The sequence below is a fragment of the Lithobates pipiens genome, unplaced genomic scaffold (genome assembly GCF_037356315.1).
Source record: "Lithobates pipiens isolate NorthernLeopardFrog02 unplaced genomic scaffold, aLitPip1_a1.2 Scaffold_8, whole genome shotgun sequence".
Classification (NCBI taxonomy): domain Eukaryota; kingdom Metazoa; phylum Chordata; class Amphibia; order Anura; family Ranidae; genus Lithobates; species Lithobates pipiens.
This window is the reverse complement of record NW_027507903.1, coordinates 343,369,725-343,393,501: the sequence shown is the minus strand read 5'-3', so window position 1 is coordinate 343,393,501 and position 23,777 is coordinate 343,369,725. Positions and strand designations below refer to the sequence as shown.

The following is a 23,777-nucleotide window of genomic DNA, read 5'->3' as shown; positions in this document are numbered from 1 at the left end:
TCCCCAATGTAGCTTCTTTCCCCCGATGTTCTAAAGAGAATAAAAAGATGAATTCCCCTTGGGGTTTTCAGACAGCGACAAGAAGCAGAAATTAATATGTAAAAGTATGTTTATTTTGTTTGTTCAAAAGGCATAATCGCCATCATAGATTTAAAATACGGACTCTGGTACATGTTGTTACAGCATATCAATGGATAAAAGATACATGCATCACTTAATACAAAAGTAGTTGCAAGAACAATTTACAAATACAGCAAAAACCCCTGCTACCCTGATGCATTTCGACCTTCAGAGAGTCAGGGTCTTCTTCAGGGGGGGGGGGGACAGAGCCAAAGCAAAAGGGGTGATTTAATTATGTATTCTGCAAACGATCAAAGGAAAAAAGAATATCTTGATCATACATCACGGGACACAGGAGCTTCATTACATAGTGGGTTATATAGGCACCTCTGGTGATTGGACACTGGTTAACCCCCAATTAAGGAGAATTCCTCCCCTATATAACCCCTCCCATATGGGAGGCACCTCAGTTTTTTCGCCAGTGTCTATGGTGGTTGGTCACGTAAAACATGTGCTATGAAGAGAGCTCTGTGCAGGTCCCTGCGGGGGCCTAAGGGCTACAACAAACCGGATCCACACCTCGGGCCGATATTTTGACTCCCAAGATGGTATGGTACCCGGGCCTCATCAGCCGAAGAAACAAGGTTTCGCCTGTAAGTCCTCTCCTATTGGAAGACTGGGCTCTGGGAAAACCAGACTTGGTGTACTATTTACATAGTGGCACGAAAGTTTCTGGCAAAGTCTTTTACAAGGTCCAGGTAGGGGGTTCCTCTGAGAAGGAACCCCAAAAAAACCTGAAGGTTGGCACAACTCTGCCCGCCGTGATGGGTGAAGGCTGGAATCTGTCTGTTTTCAGCAATTCCTGCGGCGAGGACAGGTAAGGGAAGGTAATCCTGTATAAATTATATTATGGATTTCTTCATTGAGTAGTAGTATGTCTTACCTAGTTTCCACCACTAGAGGGAGTAAGAGCAGCCTGATGCATACTTACATGCCTTTCAGTACACACGCTCTGTGAAGCCTGGTTCTCCAGATGTCTCACGTCTCCACTGCAATCCCTGCCACAATAAGGTAATACAGGGTCCCACGTAGTCGGGGGGTCCCACGCAGCTCCGATAGCAATTCCCTTCCCCCCCTGGATACCGGCGGTCCTCATGCACGCGCACCGAGCGTGCTCCCAGGCTAATGGAGGAGGGGGAAGTGTGGTTGCGAGCCGTGCACGTCGGTGTGCACATCGCTGTACTGCGCAGGCGCCAGGCGCCAGTTTTAAAAGCCCAGAGCGTCAGGGGGCTGTAAGTGGAGACACAGGATCTGTGGGCAGTAAGCATCCCAAGGGATTGGATCCAGGCAAACCTTGGACACCTACTCAGCATCAGGTTGTGCAGTTCAAGCATATATATATTATTGTGAGACTTTAAGCACAACAGTGATTGCACTTTGTACTAGTACCTCTTCTTTGTAGCTTAGGACTATGTCTCCTCGTAAGAGGGTCTCAGGGGGAAGTAACAAAGGCACTGGTAAATCACCGCCTAGGTCCAGGGGTTCTAAAAATGCCTGTAAGTTACCATCCCCCCTGCAAGACTGGAGCCAGCCTCACAAGATGAGTCAGTGCCCCTGTCAGATTTGAAGCCTCTCCTAGTGTTTCAGCCCCGGTATACGTCACTGAGGACTCCCTTAGGGCTACATTGGAGGGTTTTGAAGGGAGAATCATGAATTTTATTTCAGCTTCCCTGAAGGATAGCAGGAAAAGGGGTAGATCCCCTCCCTCTGCTGAGATTCCTCTTTCAGATGACACTTCTGACAATGAGGAGAGATCCCTATCTTGGGACAGGGATCTTGAGCAGTCGGATGAATCAGAGGAAGAGGAGAAAGTCCCCTCCTCCCAGGCGCTCAGAAAACAGGTGCAATATTATACTGAATTGGTGCATACCACATTCAGAATGCCTGCTGCTGAGGTCGCTTCATCCTCTGTTTCTTCCCTGGGAGTCAGGAAAATCCCACAGACTGCCTTTTCCTTTCCAATTCATCCCTTAATGGATGAATTGTTGTATGAGGAATGGGGACATCCCGATAAACTGTTTGCTCCTCCTAAAAGGTTTTCTATGCTTTATCCTCTGGAGGAAAGTTTCACCAAGAAATGGGGGGTCCCATCTGTCGATGCGGCTGTTTCTTGTGTGAATAGAAACCTGACCTGTCCTTTGGATAACGCTCAGGTATTTAAAGATCCAACTGATAAGAAGCTGGAAACATTATTAAAAATCTCCTTTTCCATGACTGGCGCTGTAGTGCAACCTACAGTCGCAGTTGTGGGGTTGTGTCAGTTCCTCAAGGAACAGGTTAAGCAGATGCTTGGCCTCCTTCCCAGTGAGGAAGTGGAGATTTATGCAGAAATACCTCAAATTCTGTGTTTCATGATTGATGCGATTTTGGATTCTGTCCAACAAGCGTCTCGTTTGTCTCTCCTGTTAGTACACATGCGAAGGGCCCTATGGCTAAAGAATTGGGCAGCTGAGCTATCATGCAAGAAGCATTTGATTGGGTTCCCGTTTAAAGGGGAACGTTTGTTTGGAGAAGAATTAGATAAATTCGTCCAAAAAATGTCAGGGGGTAAATCTACTCTCCTGCCAGTCAGAAGGAGCAAACGCCCATCTTTTAGGCGTTCCCTCTCTCCCGGAGCATCAAGCTCTAAGCAGTGGCGACCACCTTCTCAACCCTCCTCTACAGGAAAGGCTCAAGGCCGGGCCCAGGGGCAGAAGAAATCCTGGGGGCGAAAGCCTGCCACGCAGAGCCCAAAAGCTTCCTTGTGAAGGGGCACCCCCGCTCGGCCGAGTGGGGGGAAGGCTCCTGCAGTTTGCGGGAGCCTGGCGGGAAGAGATCCGGGACAAGTAGGTGGTCTCTTTGGTATCTCTGGGCTACAAGCTGGAGTTTCAGGAGATTCCACCTTCTCGCTTTCTAAGGTCAAGGATCCCCAGGGACCCAGTAAAGCAAAGACCGCTATTTCTGGCCTTAGATCACTTACTATCCCAGGGGGTGATAGTAGAAGTGGACCCAAAAAAGAACAGGGTTCAGGCTTTTACTCGAATCTCTTCACCGTTCCAAAGCCAAATGGAAGTGTCAGACCTATCCTGGATCTGAAGGACCGGTTTTTACGCATCCGGTCCTTCCGAATGCAGTCAATTCGCATTGTTGTCTCCTCCCTGCAGGGGGGAGAGTTTATGGCATCAATAGACATCAAGGATGCATATCTCCATGTGCCAATCTTTCCCGCACACCAAAAGTATCTAAGGTTCGCGGTAGAGTGGCGCCATTTTCAATTTGTGGCCTTGCCGTTCGGACTCGCTACGGCCCCTTGAGTCTTCACAAAGATTCTGGACCCTCTCTTGGCAAACCTAAGAGCTCAGGGTATAGCCGTCTTGGCTTATCTAGACGATTTGCTTCTCATAGAGAAAACAGTAGCGCTCCTGAACCACGGCGTTACAAGAACGCTAGAACACCTGGAACGCCTAGGTTGGATTATAAACCTAGAAAAGTCGTCCCTACGGCCTGCTACCAGGTTGGAATACCTGGGTATGGTTATCGACACCGCTCAGGGCAAGGTGTTTCTACCAAGGCCAAAAGCCTTGACCATTGGGGATCTGGTGCGCCTAATTCTGGGCAGAAGATCTTCCCCCATTCGGTTGTGCATGAGACTGTTAGGGAAAATGGTTGCCTTCTTTGAGGCCATTCCATTTGCCCAGTTCCACTCAAGGCCTCTGCAAAGGTGCATTCTTGCGGCTTGGAACAGGAAGCCCCAGTCCTTGGATCTTCCTATGCGTCTATCCCCAGGGACACGCAAGATTTCTCGGCTTTGCAGGGGCAACCTTTTGAACCTTTGCATCTGGCTTCGTTAGTTCTTTTGACTAAAAAATTGGTTTTCTTGGTAGCCATATCCACAGCTAGAAGAGTGTCAGAACTAGCAGCTCTCTCCAGCAAAGAGCCGTATCTAATTATTCATAAGGACCGGGTGGTAATGCGTGCCAACAGGTCCTTTCTGCCTAAGGTGGTTTCAGGATTCCATTTGAATCAAGATGTAATCCTACCATCCTTTTTTCCGGACCCACAGTCCGCAGAAGAGGAATCTTTGCACACTTTGGATGTGGTAAGAGCAATCAGTATTTATCTTCAGGCAACTGCTCAGATAAGGAAAACTGATTGCTTATTTATTTTGCCGGAAGGCCCTAGGAAGGGCCAGGCGGCATCAAAATCCACTCTCTCGAGGTGGATTAGACAGATTATTTCTCAGGCCTATAGTGTTAGAGGGAAGATCCCTCCTTTTCAAGTGAAAACGCACTCAACTAGGGCTGTAAGTGCTTCTTGGGCAGTGCATCACCAGGCCTCCCTGGCTCAGATCTGTAAGGCTGCAACTTGGTCATCAGTCCACACATTCACCAGATTCTATCATGTGGATGTCAGAGGGCAAGAGGATATTGCCTTTGGGCGCAGTGTACTGCAGGCTGCAGTTTAGGTCCTCCGGTCCATGGCGGTCTATTATAATGATCTGTGTCTCCCTCCCCTCAATCTGAGCATTGCTATGGGACATCCCACTATGTAATGAAGCTCCTGTGTCCCGTGATGTATGATCAAGAAAATAGGATTTTTATATACAGCTTACCTGTAAAATCCTTTTCTTGAGAGTACATCATGGGACACAGGGCTCCCGCCCCTCTTTGGGTTTTACGTGGTTTCCTATTGCTTTGCTACAAAACTGAGGTGCCTCCCATATGGGAGGGGTTATATAGGGGAAGAATTCTCCTTAACTGGGGGTTAACCAGTGTCCAATCACCAGAGGTGCCTATATAACCCACTATGTAATGAAGCTCCTGTGTCCCGTGATGTACTCTAAAGAAAAGGATTTTACAGGTAAGCTGTATATAAAAATCCTCTTTTCAATAAAATAATTTTTTTATCAAAAAATGTATAATTTATCATAACTTGTCTTAGTATTCACAGTAATATTTACCCGTTCCACCGAACTATTACTGTTCAACCAGAGACTTTTATTAAGATCTGGAAAGGAACTTTGTATCTTCTCTCAAAGGATCATCCTGGGTCCGCTGCCCCTGTTTTTTCCCCCGATGTAGGCACTCTCCCTGATGAAGCCTCTTTCCCCAGACGTAGACACTCTACCGATGCAGCCTCTTTCCCCTGATGTAGGCACTCTCCCTGGTGAAGCCTCTTTCCCCTGATGTAGCCACTCTCCCTGATGCAGCCTCTTTCCCTAACATAGACACTCTCCCTGATGCAGCCTCTTTCCCCTGATGAAGCCTCTTTCCCCTGATGTAGCCACTCTCCCTGATGCAGCCTCTTTCCCCTGACGTAGCCACTCTCCCTGATGCAGCCTCTTTCCCCTGACGTAGCCACTCTCCCTGATGCAGCCTCTTTCCCCTGAGGTAGCCACTCTCCCTAATGCAGCCTCTTTCCCCTGATGTAGCCGCTCTCCCTGATGCAGCCTCTTTCCCCTGATGTAGCCACTCTCCCTGATGCAGCTCTTTCCCCTGACGTATCAACACTCTCTGTAATGCAGCCTCTTTCCCCTGATGTAGCCACACTCCCTGATGCAGCCTCATTCTCCTGATGTAGCCATACTCCCTGCTGGATTAGCTCTACCCTGATGTAGCCACTCTTCCTAATGCAGCCTCTTTCCCCTGATGTAGCCACGCTCCCTCCCTGATGCAGCCTCCTTCCTCTGATGTAGGCACTCTCCCTGAGGAAATCTCTTTCCCCTGATGTAGCCACTCTGCCTGATGTAGCCTTTTTCCCCTAATGTAGGCACTCTACACTCTAATGATGGAGCAGCTCTCCACTGATGCAGCCTCTTTCCCCTGATGTAGGCACTCTACCTGATGAAACCTCTTTCTCCTGATGTAGCCACTCTGCCTGATGTAGCTTCTTTCCCCTAATGTAGCCATTTTCCCTGATGGAGCAGCTCTCCCCCGATGTAGCCTCTTTGCCCTGATGTAGTCACTTTCCCTGATGGAAATCCTTTCTCTTGATGTAGCCACCCCACCTGATTAAGCAACGAGGCCACAAGTAGCCTCCATGACAGTTTTATAAATTAATTAAATAGTCCCTGCTGCACCTCCAGTGATAAGCTTCCAGGTGACTCCACTCTGGCCTGGTCGCTCCTCTGCCACAACAGCCGATATTCTTCTTCACCCTACCGCAGTGTCCACAGGCTATACTCCCACACTGCGCAATGCTTTACTCAGACTGTCATACTTACTAAAATCACTGTGTGTAATCTGTGTTTAATCTGTCACCACTCTCATGCTAATTAACACTGTGTGTAATCTGTCACCATGTGTGATGTCACCGGCATTTCATTTTACTTGACTTTTCCAAATAATGTGATAGCCTTTTCCATCTGGTACAACAAACAAGCAACGATTAAACATAATGATGCACTGCCTAGTAGCTACATTATATAATGCAATCATTGCAAATGGCAAAAAGGAAAAGCAAAATTTAGCAAGGCAACAAAATTATTTTATTTTAGCAGGTAAAATAAGTAAGTGAGTCTCTGATAACCCATACCCAATTGAGAGAGGCTGTGGACCCATCTGTCTATGGATTTCATTGTGGTTACCCAACTACCAGGGCAACACAGTTATCCTTATGGTGGTTGACCGGTTCTCGAAAATATCTTATTGTATTCCATCTAATGACGCGTACACACGATAGTAATTCTTGTCAGAAATGCTCTGATGGTTTTCCCGACGGAGTTCCGCTCAAGCTGTCTTGCCTACACGCGGTCACACCAAATTCCGATTGTTTAGAATGTGGTGACGTACAACAAGTATGACGAGACTAGAAAAAGGAAGTTCAATAGCCAGGAGCCAATAGCTTCCGTCTCGTAGTTGAATCTGAGCATGTGTGATTTTTGGCGTGTCATAATTGCATACACACGATCGGAAGTTCCGATAGAAAGTTTTTCCGTCAGGAAAATTGAGAACATGCTATTAATTTTTGGCTGGCGGAAATTCGGACAGCCAAATTCCGATGGAGCATACACATGGTCGCAATTCCGTTCGTTTGTACGCGGTATAAGAAGTTGCTCCCATCGAATGAACTGGCTTTCATTTTTGCTCAGAAGATCTTTCACTTACATGGGCTAACCAAGGTGATCGACTCGGACAGGGGTAGTCAGTTTGTGTCCCGGTTCTGGCGAGCCTTTTGTGCACAGTTGGGAATTTAGCTTGCTTTCTCCTCTGCGTATCACCCACAGTCTAATGGGGCCGCAGAATGAGCCAACCAGTTCTTGGAGCAGCTCCTTTGTTGCTATATTTCTGACCATCATAACAACTGGTCAGACCTCTTACCTTGGGCGGAGTTTTATCACAACAGTGCCTTGAATTCTGCTTCCCGATTGTCCCCATTTATGGTGAAGTATGGTTTCTAACCTTCCATTTTGCCTGACTCATTTATTCCACAGAGCATTCCTGCATTAGAGGAACATCTCCGTGGTCTTCATTCCACTTGGGCACAAGTCCAGGAGGCTTTGCGACATGCCAATGATAGGTACAGACTCCATGCTGACTGCAGATGCCTGCTTGCGCCTTCCTACCAGGTTGGGACAGGGTCTGGCTGTCATCTCGCAACCTCTGACACCGTGTTCCCTCTCTGAAGTTGGCACCTCTGTTTATTGGGCCTTTCCGTATTCTCCAAAGGATTAACCCAGTGGCTTATGCTTTAGACCTTCCTTCTAAGTATCTCAAATGTATTCCATGTCTCCTTTTTAAAACCTTTGGTCTGCAACTGCTTTACCACCACGGTTCTACATCCTCGCCCCTGTACAGGTTGAGAACCATGAGGAGTATGAAGTACAGTCTATTGTTGACTCCCATAGGTTCCGTGGGTGCATACAGTACCTGGTGCATTGGAAAGGGTATGGTCCAAGTAACGCTCTGGAGTCTAATCCTCAGACGTACATGCCCCCATCGTTCTCCGTGATTTCCATTGATGTTTTCCCCTCAAGCCTGGTGGTCCTTCGAGGGGTTGGAGTCGTTGAGGAGGGGGTACTTTTAGGGATGGGCTCAGCCCTTCCTTCTCTGAGTTGGCCGCTCAGCTTTCGGTTAATTGCCAGCTCCTATCTCTCCACGGTGACACACCTGCTGATGATATCCTGCTCGTCAGCCCTGCTTACTTAAGCCATCCAGACCAGATGATCTCTCCCTTCGCCTGGTCAACATCACAGAGATTCTCTCCTGCTTATCTGTTAAAGACCTGCTTGGCTGATGTTCCTTCTGGCTCCAGATCCTCCTTGATTTTCCACTACGCTGATCCCTTGCTTCCTGACTTTCTGGCGTCTCTGACTATCTATTACAGTTACCAAACTTTGGCTATGTTTTGACAACGTTTGTTCTATTTACTTTTATTATTAAACAAGTGTGATTTAACTGTATTTCTGTCTCAGTCAGATTCATGGTTTCTGACAAATGGACCTGATAGGGAACTAGTCAGTTCCCCATCAGACTCCACCGCCACCAGGACAAAATTCTTTGCCTCTGCACCTGTCAGTGTGACCGGTACGGTGACCCGGAGAGAGTGGGAGTGAGTGCACTAAGGAAACAGTGTCCAGTGTTGACTATGCTGATTTTGTTTCAGTTCGATGCATTTTTTGGACTAAAATTCTATTTTCTGAGATTCTGATGTATACGAATAACTGAATGGACATAGTAACGAATGTCAACGAATCCAAAATTATATTGATAATTAACAAATGCATTTGGTATATTTGTTCAATTCGCATGACATCACATGATGCGATAGTAGTTCGGGCCCACAAGCAAATAAATACATTTTTTGGATTCGGATAATGAATGGATCCAAATTTTATTCCATTCGTTACATAGTTACATAGTAGGCGAGGTTGAAAAAAGACCATCAAGTCCAATGTGTGTGTGATTATATGTCAGTATTGCATTGTATATCATCTATGTTGTGGTCGTTCAGATGCATATGATTGCACCCTGACATTTCTTGTTGCATTCTAGGTAAAGTTGGAATGCTGATGATGATCCCTCAGCCTTGTATTTTTTGAATGCCTTCGCCTTTGCTTTTATATGCATTTTTATGTTGGAGTTAAGCCACCCAGGACTTTTATTAGCTCTTTCAAATTTATTTCCCATTGAGATGCATTGGCTAATGTTCTTAATTAATATGCTCTTAAACATACCCATTTTTCCTCTGTGTTCTTTGTTCCTAAGATTTTATCCCAATTATAATCTTCTAGCAAGGATCGTAGTTTAGGGAAGTTGGCTCTTTTGAAATTCAGTGTCTTTGTATTCCCCTTATGTTTTCTATTTGTGTGATTTATACTAAAACAAATTGATCTGTGATCGCTGTTTCCTAAATTGTCCTGTATTTCCACATCCGTGATCAGGTCTGTATTGTTGGTAATCAGTAGGTCTAGGTCTAGTAACACTTTGTTTCTAGTTGGTGCATTTACCATCTGACCTGTGAAATTGTCCTGCAAGACGTTTAGGAACTGGCAAACCTTAGATGAATGCATTGTTCCTTTTACCCAGTCTATGTCTGTATAATTAAAATCCCCCATTATAATGACACTTCCCATTCTTGCCAAATTGTGATAGGAGGTCCGTCTCTGACTCCTCCCTCTCGTTAGGGGGCCTATAGCATACTCCCTGTATTACTTTCCCCTTAGTTTTCTCCCTTTGTAGCTCTACCCATAAGGATTCCACCTCCTCCCTTGCTCCCTTAGTGATGTCATCTCTCACATTCACTTGTACATCATTTTTGATATACAGGCATACCCCTCCTACTTTTTTACCCTCTCTATCCCTGCGATATAGGGAATACACTTGAATGGTTGCCAGCCAAGCATGAGAGCTGTCGAACCAAGTCTCTGTAATTCCTACAAAATCAAAATCCTCCTTGTACAACAGTAGTTCTAGTTCTCCCATCTTGTCCACCAGACTCCTGGCATTGGTGATCATGCCACGTAATTTAGAACGGTTGCATACTAGTTACTAGCTATGCAACAGACAGCACCAGCAATAAGGGGTATCTTCAGGTGTATACTGCGCTGGAGGCACACAACACCCACTTTAACTCCTGCAGATGCCTGTATTAGAGAACACCAGCAATAAAGGGTAGATACAGGTGTATACTGTGCTGTGCTGGAGGCACTCAACACCCACTAACTCCTGCAGATGCCTGTATTAGAGAACACCAGCAATAAAGGGTAGATACAGGTGTATACTGCGCTGGAGGCACACAACACCCACTAACTCCTGCAGATGGCTGTATTAGAGAACAACAGCAATAAAGGGTAGATACAGGTGTATACTGCGCTGGAGGCACACAGCACCCACTAACTCCTGCAGATGGCTGAGAAAAGAACACACTGTCCCTGCCTATCTAGCTCTTTCCCTGCACGCCAACACACTACACAAGGCCGCCACGCTTCCTGCCTGTGGCCAATTATGGCTCTCCTCGCTGCCGGCGCTGTGATTGGCTAAGCACGCAGGGTCACAGTGCATGCTTGGCCAATCATGAGCCAGCAATGCACTGCGATGGCGTAGTGCATTGTGGGCCGTTTGTGCCACACAAATTTGGTGCGAACGGTCCACAAAGTTCTGAATTCGCCGAACAGACGAACGGCCGATGTTCGAGTCGGACATGCATTCGGATCGAACACCGAGCTCATCCCTACATGCGATGTGTCGATATTGTCCAGTCAGCTCATGCCATTTCTCTTGGTGGGTTCGACTAGCATCTCAAAATATCGAATCCTTACTGGTTCGATAATATTTTGAATATATAGAATCTTCCCGGAAAAACTGCAACATTTTTCAGATCCATCTGGACCAATGAATCTATAAAACAAATGTTATAAATATAAAATATAAAAGAATTTCAAAAACAAATTGGGTCAACGTAACAAATATGATGAAACAAAATTCTTCAGTGAACAGATGCATCCAAAATGAAACAAAATGAAAATTTCCAGCATGCACATGTTTATAGACATTCCTTTCTCAGTGCAGACAAGATAAGATTAATGTACCTGTTTATGACAGGTACATGATCAGGCACAAGCACCAACACTTTTGGTGCTGCACCTCAACGGAATGCTAAAGTGTGACTATGACGCCCTTCATAAATTCCCTCAAGTGAGATAACACAAGAAAGCTTGCATAGGACACAGCAAAGTTCAGATTTTCTGCCATCATTTTTTTTTTTTAAAGATATAACAAAACACTGTAATTGTACATTTATAAGACAACAAGGTAACAAATCAGTCCAGTTCCACCAGGAGTCCGCCTGCTCAGTGGGGAATCTGTGGAAAGCTGATCCCTTCTGAGCAGGTGGATGGCTGATCCGTTTCCGCTAGGCTTATGCAGAGTGGACACAGACACGGCCTGCTCTTTCACACTGGGGCAAGAGCGGCGTCGGCGGTAAAGCAGCGTTTTAGCGGTGGCATGTAGCCACTAGCGGGGCGGTTTTAACCCCTGCTAGCGGCCGAAAAAGGGTTAAAACTGCCCACAAAGCGCTGCTGCATCGGCGATTTGCCGGCAGTATAGTCGCGTAGGAGCGGTTCACCTCTGCAAAGATGCAGCCAGCAGGACTTTTTTCACCGTCTTGCTAGAGCACCGCTCCAGTGTGAAAGCCCTCTGGCTTTCACACTGGAGTGAAAGGGGCCAGATTTTTTCAGGGGCTATACAGGCCCTATTTTTAGCGCTGTAGCACCTGAAAAACGCCCCAGCGTGAAAGGGGCCTAACTAGACAGGTTATAGTGAGTTTTGCTAAAAGTAAACAAAAATTCCTCAACAAATCCAACGCAAAGCACAAACCTTAAAATAAATCATATCTGTATGTGTGACATTAATTAAACATTCCCAAAAGAAGGGAATTAAATTATTCCTCATGTAGGAATAGTTGGCAGATCCATAAAAATAGTCCTTTTTTTGGCCATGGGTTGACTGTGCATACAGTACAGAACAGAACCTACTTTATAAGGGTTACTTTTGCAAAACCTAATCTGTGTCATATAAATGAGCAGTGCAAGTATAATGAGCAGTGCGAGTATGAATTCAAGTAGGGTACTCTATGTCTTTCCATAGGTTAGCGTGGGGTTGTGCATTAACGCTGTGGCAGTAACATAAGCTTAGAATGTACAATCCTTGAAATCAAAGAACAGAGGCACAGCAGACACTCTACTTCAATTATTCATTCAGTCTGCCTAGGTATATCCCACTAATACTGTAATTATTACAATCCCTCCTAGCAATAATACAGGAGATGCAGAAAAGAAGAAAGCCCACAACTAATAACAAGGTATTGGTTACCCTGTACCGAAGTCACAGAATACAGCATAGTTTAAAAGGAATGTAATCCATGTGAGCTAAGTGCATGTGTTTACTCAACTTTCATGAAAAAAAAAATATAGCTTGTAAAATAAAAATGAAAGGAGATGTATGAGGTATGTTAAAAAACAATATATATATATATATATATATATATATATATATATATATATATATATATATATATATACTCTCCTCTATGCTGCAGCCTGAAAACACTAAGCTGAGAAGCGATCACATGACCACTGACCAGCTCAGTTCTTGGTCTTCTTAGAGCTGAGAGTGGTGACTGTTGGTCACTGCTATCTGCTCTGCCCCTGGGACACTCACTGGAGCACCAGGCAAGAGTGAGGGCAGGCACAGTAGGCTTTGTCTCTCAGTCGTGGTGTGGTTTGGGGCCAAAGCCCCCCCCCCGCCCCAAAGCACCCACCCCCCATGTTGAGGGCATGTAGTCTGGTATGGTACGGGGGGGGGGGGGGGGCGCTTGCTCGCTTTCCTGACCTTCCAGGCTGCAAGGTCAGATAAGGGTCTGGTATGGATTGTAGGGGGGACCCCACACTGTTTTTTTTTGGTGTGGGGTTTCCCCTCAAAATGCATACCAGACACTTTCTTGGGGGAGGAGCCTAACACGTTGTTTTTTAAATTACATTTTGGTGTGGTGTTCCTCCCCTAGATTCATTCCAGACTCAAAGGCTATGGTATGGTCGGATCAAAGTCGAATCGTGTTCATTGAAGTCACATGGAAGTCGGATATGAAGTTGCAGGGCAAAGTTGGATCCAGGGGCGGACTGACCATTCGGCCCCGGGCCACTAGGGGGCCCCTTCAGGGTTACCAGCCTCAGTAAAACCAGGGACAGTATGTAAAAATCTGTGTTTTATTTACATCTGTCTCTTAAATGTCCCTTACTGACATCCTTTTGGTCTAAAAATCCCAAGATTATAGCTGCCCCACCTCTCCAGTACCTTCTCAGCCAATACAAACATGTCTGTGTATACTGTGTGATTGTATACTGTGTGTTTGTGTATACTGTGTGGCCCCATAATCTTTGATTGCCTGGGGGCCCCATAATCTCCTATTTCCCGGGGGCCCCATGAGTTTTCAGTCCGCCCCTTGTCAGATCAGAAGTGTATGACTTTCATGTTGGATCAGTGTGAACATAGCCTTACTGCCAAAGCTTAAAGGGGTTGTAAACTCTCTTTTTAAAAAAAATAACAAACATGTCATACTTACCTCCACTGTACAGTTCGTTTTGCACAGAGTGGCCCTGATCCTCAACTTCTGGGGTCCCCTGGCAGTGCTGGTAGCTCCTCCCCACATCGAGTGTCCACGGTGGAGAAGGCCCTCCTAAGGTGGACACCCTTGAGTGCGTGCTCCTGAGTCCTGCATCTGTGCAGAATGCAGGTCTCGGCCCTGTCCCCCGGCGCCCAAATCATTGGATTAGATTGACAGCAGCGGGAGCCAATGCGCTGCTATCAATCTATACAATCAAGAACCGAGACAACTGGCAGAGAGGAAGAGCGTGTCTCCGCCGAGGGAACGGGCTCAGGTGAGTAAAATGGGGGGCTAGGGGGCCTGTCAGTGTCAGAAGTTTACAACCCCTTTAATGGAACAAACTGAAGTTAGAAGCCGATTGGTTACCATGCACAGCTGAACCAGATTCTGTGTGCACCAGTTTTTGTAAATCTCCCCCACTATGTAAGGAAAGGTAATTTTTAACAACATTCAGTTACAATAGGGCTTGTGTACCGGTTATACTGTATATGTTATATTAAAAGAGAAGTATGGCCAAGGCTTTTCTGGCCATACTTCTCTTCTGGGACACAGCAGTGTACTTACTTTTGATGTCACAGAGCCCCTCCAGGGTCTGGAAGGATCTCAGCCATATTGTCAGGATCCACTCAGCTGCCTGATTGATAGCTGGCTGTGGCTCTCCATGCATGACTGAGGGCCAAAGTCTACTGTGCCTTCCCCCACTCAAGCCTGGTTCTCCAGCGAGCATCTCAGGGGCAGAGCAGATAGCAGTGACCAACAGTCACCACTCTCAGCTCCAAGAAGATCGAGAACTGAGCAATCAGTCAGTGGTCATGTGATCGCTCAGTTCTTGGCTTAGTGCTGTCAAGCTGCAGCACAGAGGTGAGTATGTATATATTTTTTTTATTTTTTTATTTTTATTTTGGAGTGGGATTCCCCCTCAAGATCATCAGAGCACAAGTCCCATGCCTCAATTTGGATCAGTTAAGATGATAATCCCGACTTCCATTCAAATCAATGGTCTGAAATCGTGCCCAAGTCAGACCAAAGTAGTGCAGGAAGCATTTTCAAAATTGGACCAATACAAGTCAGACCAGTTAAGTAGGCTCTCATAGGGAACCATTAATTTTGACATGTCATGCGACTTGTGCTCTCAAAGTCTGAGTGCATGTCAGACCAGTGTGAATCGGTCTTAAAATCTAGAAGCTGATTGGTTACTATGCACAGCTGCACTCGATTCTGTGTGGATACGTTTTAGAAAATCTCCCCATAGTGTTGTTGAAGAGCTATCGGGGGAATAAAATACAAATGGCAAGTGGTTGTATGGGGGTCACATGTGTGGCATACGTAGGTAGTTACAACAAATGGACGAAAAAGGAAAAATACTGAGAAGGAAGTAAAGTAAGGAAGTTGCACTTTTTAAAAGTGCTGTACAATTTATATTTTGTTTCTAAATCTTTGGGTAGAGTTAAATGTATTTTATTAATAATAAATAAATTCCAATATCACAAGCCTGTCTTGCTCTGAATGAATGCTAGTGTTAGTTGTCTAATTATTAATCAGTATATGACTGTAGCACATACACCCACACCTTGACGGAGGAGGTTCGGAATACAATGTGCGCCAATACATGATTGTTATACCTCCAAACATACCAGGCAAGTTCCCTGCCACAGGACATCACATAACTCCAAAAGGCAGAAAAGAATCCCCACCAAACTTGCGTTTTTAAGAGGAGCTAGTGCCCCAAAGAGCTCAAAAGGCCTCAAAAAGGTTAAAAACGTGCGAAAACTCGCAAAAACATTTGTTTCAACTTTTTGTTTTGTTTATACAGTGGTTAAGAAAATACTATCTAGGAGGGCTTGTGAAAAAAAACCCTTATGCTCAAAAAAGCTCAAAAGCGCTCAATAAAAAACGCAAGAAAGAACACAAAAAGAACAAGCTTCTTCAAGCCTTTATAGGCAGAATTCATATTTACGCATTTTTAATGATTTTTGCATTTTGCAGATTTGCACTACAGAACGTATTCCATAGGAAACCATGTTGAATGGACTGTAGTGCAAATCTGCAAAATGCAAAAAGCACTAAAACTGCATAGGTGTGAATCCAGCCTTAGGGCCGGTTCACACTGCGGGCGATGCGAGGCGACACCGACTTGCCTCGCCACGACCTACCGCGACCTCAGCGGCGATTTGCAAATGACTTCTGTATAGAAGTCAATGCAAGTCGCCCCGAGGTCGCCCAGAAGTAGTACAGGAACCTTTTTTCTGAGTCGGAGCGACTCGAGTCGCTCCTCTCAGAACGGTTCCATTGTACAGAACGGGGGCGACTTGTCAGATTGCAGCGAGGCAAGTCGTGTCGCCTCGCATCGCCCGCAGTGTGAACCGGCCCTTAGGAGACCATTCGCCTGGGTGGGGTCTGGTCCATTAAGGTTTGATTCACACTTATGCATTTTTAGTGCTTTATGCATTTTGCGGATTTGCACTACAGAATGTGTTCCGTAGGAAACAATGTTAAATGGGCTGTAGTGCAAATCTGCAAAATGCAAAAAGCACTAAAACTGCAGTCACTGTAGATCCGAGGGGGACATGCAAGGAAAATAAAAAACAGCATTTTAGCTTGCACATGATTGGATGATAAAATCAGCAGAGCTTCCACTCATTTCAGATCTACCCCCTAGATTTAGAGCGGCTGCACTTCCAAGTGCACTTGCAGTGCAAAGTGGATTTGCCTTTCATAAATAACCCTCCATGTTTCTCATTATGACAGGTGCTCATTGGACATGGCACTCTGTACCCTGTAACCCTGAGGTTATTAAGAAACTCCAAGTTATGGCAAGCTTTGTCAATAACAAATGGAGGTGTATGCTTGGATTTACAGTTACTGGTGGAGAACAAAAAATCTAAAATAAAGATTTAAAAAGAATATAATAAATACAGTCATATGCTTGTCCCAGGCAGTAATTCCTCAACAGAAATGTTTTGAGACTGCCAGAGCACGTTCCAACAAGTTGATCATCGGGATCCCCGTGCATCCATAGGGTGAAGTGATTTTAACCACTTGACCTCCAGAAAGGTTTTACCCCTTTAATGACCGCTCCATTTTTTGCTTTTTAGCACTGCACTATTTTAACTGGTAATTGCGCAGTTGTGCAGCCCAAACTAAATTTATATAATTTTTTCCCCAGAAATAGAGATTTCTTTTGGTGGTATCACCACTGTTTTTTGTTTTTTTTTTCTTTTGCAATATAAACGAAAAAAATATCTTTTTTTTTCCAGAAAAACCTGTATTTTTTACTTTCTGCTACAAAACATATCCAATAAAAGAAAGATAATTTTAGACTACTTATAACGGTGATCAATGAATTGGACTGTGATAGTGCGGCGTGACACTAACTGACAAGGGGGGGGGACTAACTGCCACTGACATCACCAGTGACAATAATGCAGTGATCAATGATAATAATATACACTTTCACTGTACTAATGATACTAGCTGGGAAGGGGTTAATATCAAGGGTGAAGGGGTGATCAAGGGGTTAAATGTGTGTCTAACATGTGTAATATGTGTAAACTGTGCTGCTTTTACTAATTAATCTCTGAGAAACAGAGAGATCCTTCCCTGTGTACAGAGCTCTGTGTTGATTGTCAACAAGGAGTTCTGGACTGTGATTGTACACAGCCAATCAGCAGGTCCCGGGCGTGAATCATTGGTCAGGATGTGCTGAAAGGCTACTGCTGTGTACAATCACCAGGGCCGGACTTACCATTGGGCTTGACTTGGCTCAAGCCCATGGGCCCCACCCAATAGAGGGCCCCGCGTGCCCCGCCGAGATACATAGCCGAGTGTACTCGGCTTGGCTCTGCTCACAGTCCCGTCCTATGATGGACACAACACAGGGACTGGGCGTGACTGTGAGCCGAGCCGAGTACACTCGGCTACTCTTGGGACTGTGAGAGGACCCGAGAGCCACCGAGAGCTGCCGAGATACACAGGACTCTGTATCTCGCCGGCGCCATTTTTAAACTTCAAGACTGCAATGACAAGTCTGCAAATGACAAGGCTACACTGACAAGGCTACAAATGACAAGGCTGAAAATGACACTGGACAAGGCTGCAGATGGATGGGCAAGGCTGCAGATGGACACTGATAAGGCTGCATTGATGGGCATTTAAATGTAAGTTTTTTCCTTAAATTTCCCTCCTAAAAGTTTTTTTCCTTAAAATTCCCTCCTAAACTTGGGGTGCGTGTTATACGCCGACGCATGTTATATGCCTGAGCGTGTTATACGCAGATAAATATGGTAATGTATAGAGAGTAGGATCCGAAAGTGACTCAAGCCCAGGGGCCCCCACCACCCTAAGTCCTGCTCTGACAATCACAGTGGGTGCCGGTGGGGGCATGCGCGCGGCCAAAACCCTGAAGCAGATAAGTTGCTTTGCCTGTGCGGGCCACCCGTCTGCAGTACATTGTGGGCGGCCGGTCCTTAAGTGGTTAAAGCCCAACTCTAGGAAAATGAAAAAAGTCCACCCTTGCAGTGGAGCCCCACTGCAAGGCTTAAATGCTTGCTTAGTCTAGGGCAGGACTGCACAACCACTGGCCCGCAGGCCACATGAACCCTTTAATGTGGCCCGCGACCTCCTGCTCTGGAATGGCAGGTCGGCAAGCCCAGATTGCGGGTTTCAGACCTGCCATCCCAGAGCATCAGTGTTCTGAATGGAGCCGGTGCTAGAGAAAGCACAGCTGTGGAGGGAGCAGAGCCGCATAAGCCAATGCTTCCTATACAGCCAGCTCCTGTCACATGCGGATTGAAACCAATTGCACTCTGCCTGGGACAGCAACAGCCGGTGTCTTGTAAAATAGTGTCCTCCATCAGATGGTGTCCCTTGCGTACTGCGCATGCGCAGTACACAGGAACACAGATTCCGAAAATTGCCGAGGATGAACGGCGCCTGCGCCGTGAGTCCAGGTTCTATCCCCACTATCCAAGTGGACATAGAGTTAGAATAAAAAAGAGCCGAGTGCAGCGAGGCCGAGCCCGAAGCGTGGCGAGCGAAGCTCGCCCGCGAGGGGCCCTCTAAAATTCTTAACCCTATGTCCGCTTGCATAGTGGGGCTACCTCCTCCACTCACGGCGCAGGCGCCGTTCAGCTTCGGAGTTTTTCCGAAGCTTCGTCTGCTCCGTACTGCGCATGCGCAGTACGGAGCGGACAGCATTTGATAGGCGGACTCTATTAGGCAGAACACCGGCAATACCTCTAGCAATGGAGAGTCCTGAATGAAAGATTATTATTAAAGGTCAGTTTATGTTCTAAAATCAGTGTATATATATATATATATATATATATATATATATACAGGTGTGTGAGGAGCTCTGCGTGCTCTTGTAAATGCTGAGTGCTGCTTTCAGTCTTGCTGCCTGGAGTGGACTTTGGATGCCGGACTTCATCATTCTATGGACAACTGTTCTTTGATCCTGGATGCGTTGGAGATACCTCTGGCTGTTTTTCCATGTTCCCATGGTCTTTGATGTGCCTTCCTGGTCGGGAATTGAGATCCGCCTTTCCACATGCTCCAGGTTTTACCAACAGGAGAATCACAAGTGCATTTGACCCACTGCCGTATGGTACGTGTGTCCATCACCGCTGGTAAGTGTATCCTATCGTGTGCCTATAGTGACTTGGGATTCCAGTGATACACTTCTGTCTGCACCAGAGTTCAGGAAGGGAGACTCTCATGAACTTTATCTACTATTTCTAACTATTGTTATATATAGTTATAGCACCCACAGGAGTGGGTGATTTTGTTTTTTACACACTTTTTGGACATTGTTTCACATTTATATGTATGGTTTTCACTTCATTGTCATGTATATATGCATGGCCTTCCCTTTATAAGCGCTACACATTTAGGTTTCACATGTTTGTTTGACTGTTAGCAGCTTTATTTTTCATTCATTCCAGGTTTATTGCAGTATTTACCCCCCCCCCCCTTTTTTCTGAGGTTTTTTTAGAGAACCTTAGTGAACAAACAGCATCATGAAGGCCAAGGGACACACCAGCCGGGCCAGGGATAAAGTTATGGAGAAGTTTAAAGCAGGGTTAGGTTATAAAAAATATCTCAAGCTTTGAACATCTCATGGAGCACTGTTCAATCCATCAGAACTGCTAACCTACCAAGACATGGCCGTCAAGCTAAACTGACAGGCCGGGTAAGGAGAGCATTAATCAGAGAAGCAGCCAAGGGGCCCATGGTAACCCTGGAGGAGATGCAGAGATCCACAGCTCAGGGGGGAGAATCTGTCCACAGGACAACTATTAGTGGTGCACTCCACAAATCTGGCCTTTATGGAAGAGTGGCAAGAAGAAAGCCATTGTTGAAAGAAAGCCATAGGAAATTCCATTTGCAGTTTGTGAGAAGCCATGTGGGGGACGCAGCAATCATGTGGAAGAAGGTGCTCTGGTCAGATGAGACCAATATTTTACATTTTGGCCTAAAAGCAAAGCGCTGTGTGGCAGAAAACTAACACTGCACATCACCCTGAACACACGTGAAATATGGTGGTGGCAGCATCATGTTGTGGGCATGCTTTTCTTCAGCAGGGACAGGGAAGCTGGTCAGAGTTGATGGGAAGACGGATGGAGTCAAATACAGGGCAATCTTAGAAGAAAACCTGTGAGAGTCTGCAAATGACTTGAGACTGGGGTGGAGGTTCACCTTCCAGCAGGACAATAACCCTAAACATACAGCCAGAGCTACAATGGAATGGTTTAGATCAAAGCATATTCATGTGTTAGGATGGCACAGTCAAAGTCCAGACCTAAATCCAATTGAGAATCTGTGGCAAGACTTGAAAATTGCTGTTCACAGACGCCCTCCATCCAATCTGACAGAGCTTGAGATATTTTACACAGAAGAATGGGCAAAAATGGGACTCTCTTGATGTGCAAAGCTGGTAGAGACATCCCCAAAAACACTTTCAGCTTTAATTGCAGTGAAAGGGGGTTGTTGATAATAATTAATGTTTTTCAGTGTTGAAAATCATTTATCATTTTCCTTCCACTTTTCCACAATTCCACAATTATGTACCACTTTGTGTTGGCCTATCACATATAATCCCAATAAAAACACATTTACATTTTTTGTTGTACCATGACAAAATGTGGAAATTTAAAGGGGTATGAATACTTTTTAAAGGCACTATACCTGCTATGTGTAATGGGGTCTGGGGTCCCCGCCAGTCCTTCTGGCTCCTCCCTCCTCAGAGTGCCCCCATAGTAAGTTGCTTGCTCACCCCCCCCCCCCCCCCCCAGACTGGGGAGCTCCCTCAAAGGCCTGACAGCCTAACATTCCATCTCCAATCTTCCACTCGCGAACAACTCCTCCCCAGCTGGGCTGACCCTGGGTATTTAAGGAGGCCTGCCCCCTGCCAATCCAAGTTTGGGATTGCTCAGGGCTCCTCAGAATACCCCAGGTGGCTCCACCTCCCCCAGCCTCTCTGTCTAGAAAACACTAGAAGATTCTAGAAAGAAGGAGGAGGTCCCAGTGATGCCACCTCTGAGTCAGCCAGCACTACCCTGAGCCACTCCCAGCCCAGATCCAACACACCCAGGCTTGGCTGTCAGCCAAGCTTGCAAATTTACCTACCCTAGGGAAAAAGCCTGCACTAATTTCCTAGCACATTAGAGGGTGTTACACATATAAGGAGACATAAAAAAAAATATTAAAACATTTTTAGAGATCCCGCACATACACCCACACCTACAAAAATGCATGCGTTGGCGCACCTAAGTATGATAACGGCCACTGTCATACACATGTTATACATCAGCACACACGTCAGAGTGAGAGACACAATTTTAGCTCCAGTTCTCCCACGTAACTGATGACTGGTAGGCGCTTTTAAATCGTTGCTGATGCACAAAATTTGAAGGTTTGACATTGGTCCCGCCTGCTCATTTGTCCCACCACTGTACCCCCCTGCACATCTGCCCCACCACTGTACCCCCTTTGCACATCTGCCCCACCACTGTACCACCCTGCTCTACTGTCTCACCACTGTAACCCCCTGCTCTTCTGTCCCACCACTGTAACCCCCTGCTTATTTGCCCCATCAATGTCCCCCCCTTTCTCATCTGCCCCAGCACTGTACCTCCCTTCACATCTGCTCCACTGCCATATCCCAATGCTCTTCTGTCTCACCGCTGAACCATCTTCTCATCTGTCCTAACACTGAACTTATCTGCTCATCTGCCCCATCGTTTGTATAACTTCTGTGCAAACTAATCAATATTTGATTATTGGGATTTTTTTTTAGCAAAAATATGTACAGTGCCTTGCAAAAGTATTTGGCCCCCTTGAACTTTTCAACCTTTTGCCACATTTCAGGCTTCAAACATAAAGATATAAAATGTTAATTTTTTGTGAAGAATCACCAACAAGTGGGACACAATTGTGAAGTGGAACAAAATCTATTGGATATTTTAAACTTTTTTTAGCAAATAAAAAACTGAAAAGTGGTGCGTGCAAAATTATTCGGCCCCTTTACTTTCAGTGCAGAAAACTCACTCCAGAAGTTCAGCGAGGATCTCTGAATGATCCAATGTTGTCCTAAATGACTGATGGTGATAAATAGAATCCACCTGTGTGTAATCAAGTCTCTGTATAAATGCACCTGCTCTGTGATAGTCTCAGGGTTCTGTTGAAAGCGCAGAGAGCATCATGAAGACCAAGGAACACACCAGGCAGGTCCGTAATACTGTTGTGGAGAAGTTTAAAGCCGGATTTGGATACAAAAAGATTTCCCAAGCTTTAAACATCCCAAGGAGCACTGTGCAAGCGATCATTTTGAAATGGAAGGAGTATCAGACCACTGCAAATCTACCAAGACCTGGCCGTCCCTCTAAACTTTCAGTTCAGACAAGGAGAAGACTGATCAGAGATGCAGCCAAGAGGCCCATGATCATGCTGGATGAACTGCAAAGAACTACAGCTGAGGTGGGAGAGTCTGCCCATAGGACAAAAATCAGTCGTACACTGCACAAATCTGGCCTTTATGGAAGAGTGGCAAGAAGAAAGCCATTTCTCAAAGATATCCATAAAAAGTCTCGTCTAAAGTTTGCCACAAGCCACCTGGGAGACACACCAAACATGTGGAAGAAGGTGCTCTGGTCAGATGAAACCAAAATCAAACTTTTTGCCCACAATGCAAAACGATATGTTTGGCGTAAAAGCAACACAGCTCATCACCCTCAACACTCCATCCCCACTGTCAAACATGGTGGTGGCAGCATCAGGGTTTGGGCCTGCTTTTCTTCAGCAGGGACAGGGAAGATGGTTAAAATTGAGGGGAAGATGGATGCAGCCAAATACAGGACCATTCTGGATGAAAACCTGTTGGAGTCTGCAAAAGACCTGAAACTGGGACGGAGATTTATCTTCCAACAAGACAATGATCCCAAACATACAGCAAAATCTACAAAGGAATGGTTCACAAATAAATGTATCCAGGTGTTAGAATGGCCAAGTCAAAGTCCAGACCTGAATCCAATTGAGAATCTGTGGAAAGAGCTGAAAACTGCTGTTCACAAATGCTCTCCATCCAACCTCACTGAGCTTGAGCTGTTTTGCAAGGAAGAATGGGCAAGAATTTCAGTCTCTCGATGTGCAAAACTGATAGAGACATACCCCAAGCGACTTGCAGCTGTAATCGCAGCAAAAGGTGGCTCTACAAAGTATTAACGCAAGGGGGCCGAATAATTTTGCACGCCCCACTTTTCATTTTTTTTATTCGTTAAAAAAAGTTTCAAAAACCCAATAGATTTCGTTCCACTTCACAATTGTGTCCCACTTGTTGGTGATTCTTCACAAAAAATAAAAATTTTATATCTTTATGTTTGAAGCCTGAAATGTGGCAAAAGGTTGAAAAGTTCAAGGGGGTCGAATACTTTCGCAAGGCACTGTAGCAGAATACATATTGACCTAAATTTTTTTTTTTATTGCATATATTTTATAAAGTTAAAAAAAAATCAAAATTGTCTCACTTTCTTTGTTTAAAGCGAAAAAAACAAAAAACAAAGAAGTGATCAATTATCACC

General features: G+C 45.5%; 1 protein-coding gene across 1 annotated transcript in view; it reads left to right on the top strand.

Moving 5' to 3' along the window:
* The window catches only part of LOC143962129 (uncharacterized), a 350,250-nt gene that overhangs the window by 8,536 nt on the left and 317,937 nt on the right, over window positions 1–23,777 (top strand). The gene's annotated exons all lie outside the window — the stretch shown is intronic.